The sequence below is a fragment of the Oncorhynchus mykiss genome, chromosome 7 (assembly GCF_057628025.1).
Source record: "Oncorhynchus mykiss isolate SJ-2025 chromosome 7, ASM5762802v1, whole genome shotgun sequence".
Taxonomy (NCBI): domain Eukaryota; kingdom Metazoa; phylum Chordata; class Actinopteri; order Salmoniformes; family Salmonidae; genus Oncorhynchus; species Oncorhynchus mykiss.
This window is the reverse complement of record NC_143028.1, coordinates 48230467-48232935: the sequence shown is the minus strand read 5'-3', so window position 1 is coordinate 48232935 and position 2469 is coordinate 48230467.

Below are 2469 nucleotides of genomic sequence, written 5' to 3'. Positions count from 1 at the left end.
CCTTTTTGTGCAAAGCAATGATGACGGCACGTGTCTCCTTGCAGGTAACCATGTTGACAGAGGAAGAACAATGATTCCAAGCACCACCCTCCTTTTGAAGCAACCAGTCTGTTATTGGAACTCAATCAACATGACAGAGTGATCTCCAGCCTTGTCCTCGTCAACACTCTGCCATGACGTTGCCCTCTTGGGGTACAGCAAGCCCCAAACCCCTCTCCCCCTTTCCTCCTTCAACTAGGCTGCTGTGGTCAGAGAGAGGTTGTAAATTCCTGAGGAGAGGATCTCCTCATGGCCAAAGTAGTATAGAGAGAGTGAATTTTCATAGAGAACAAAGGAATTTCTTCCACCTCACAGAACTTGAGGTCCGAACAACGTTTACGTTCCGGAGAAGGTATAAAAGATCTGTGAAGAATCCAGCTATGAACTGGTCCGTTTGTTACAACTTGGGGAAGCTCATGGGAGACGGTGTGGCCACATTACCATAACGCTGTTTATATAATAGCCTCAGATATGAGGTTTACATCTAATTGTTGTATAAGATGAATGAGTGAGTATGATACTGTTTGTAAAATTGTATAATGTGATTTTGGACTGTTTTATGAAGGAAACTCCAATTCCCTTTTGAGTTGAACTAAATCAGAGGACCGCCAATGAGGCCAGTTAGGGTCAGGCATCCTGGGACAGCCCCTTTTCTGCAATTCCGAATAAAACCCCAATCTTGAGAATTCCTCAAGTAGACCATGTTTCTCTCAATCATGGGAGGACGAAGGTTGCAGACCATTGCTGAATCTTTTAACCATACCACGTGGTTAACCTCTTAGACTATCGATACCGACAGAATAAGAACAAGTCTTTGATATTAATTACTAGTCTGCAGCTATGAATTCGGTATCATTGAACGCGAAGAACGACAACTGCCGAAACATCCATTCTACAACAACATGAATGAATGTCGCTCTGAACTATCCCCTCTAACCAAGACAAAAAGAGAGAGAGAGAGAGAGAGAGAGAGAGAGAGAGAGAGAGAGAGAGAAAGAGAGAGGGCGGACAAACTCTCCAACAGAAACAAACTTTTCAACAGCGATCAAGACGACACACTGAGCGTAAATATATACAGTATATTGATTGCAATTGTTCGCGAATGAGTGAGCGTTCATGTGCAAAGGATTAGCATTTAAATTGTTATAATTATCAACTCTGTTTTAACTTCTCAGCTGACCCCGACTCCCCTTTTTGTCCACCAAGTCGCGATATCGGTTTAGCCCACTAGGGCACATTTCCCTATCATTTCTTGTAACCATATTTACCTTGTTTGTTTGTTTATGCATTTCTGTGAATTACTTAGTTAGTAATGAATAAATTATTTAAGACAATTGATGTATGGACGACTCATAGTGAAGACTGGGTTCGTGCAGATAACCAACCATTTACGACGTTTGGAATGAGACTAACATGAGGTAAAGTAAATAATTCATTAATCAGAAGACTATTGATCAGATATGAAAATATCTGAAAGGTTATATTGGGAAATTATAACTTTGTTATCTGAATATTTTCCTTGGTGCCCGACTTCCTAGTTAATTACAGTTACATGACTAATCAGTTTGATCGCGTAATACTAATTACAGAGAATCTTTGATAAAACTAAGTCTTCAATGTAATGATAGTAAAGACACGACAACTCACACCTGTGTTAACAAGAGAATCACTGACATGATGTCAGCTGGTCCTTTTGTGGCAGGGCTGAAATGCAGTGAAAATGTTTTGTGGGGATTAAGTTCATTTGCATGGCAAAGAGGGACTTTGCAATTAATTGCAAATCATCTGATCACTCTTCATAACATTCTGTAGTATATGCAAACTGAGGCAGCAGACTTTGTGAAAATTAATATTTGTGTCATTCTCAAAACTTTTGGCCACGACTGTACATACATTGAAATCACTGGCCACTTTAATAATGGAACACTAATCACTTTAATAATGTTTACATATTTTGCATTACTCATCTCATATGTATATACTGTATTCTATTCTACTTTATTTCAGTCTATGCCACTCCGAAATTGCTCTTCCAAATAATGTGTATCGTTGTGAAATTGATAGATTTTACTTGTTAGATATTACTGCACTGTTGGAGCTTAGAAACACAAGCATTTCGCTACACCCGCAATAACATCTGCTAAACGTGCATGTGACCAATCAAATTTGATTTGATATTGTTCCTTTATTTGGTGGACTTTTCTGCCATCGAAAACACACTTAAACTAATTGAATTACTTACTTATTGACACAGACATACACCAACAAACAGGACATGCACAATCACTCACACACTAACTCTCCCACACATTCTCCTACTGCAGGGGCACACATTTTTCTGGCAGATGTCGCTGATGGCAGTGGCAGATAATCCAGGATCCTGGTTTTGATACAAGTTGGATTTAGCCATGGCCATGATACCAACATCTG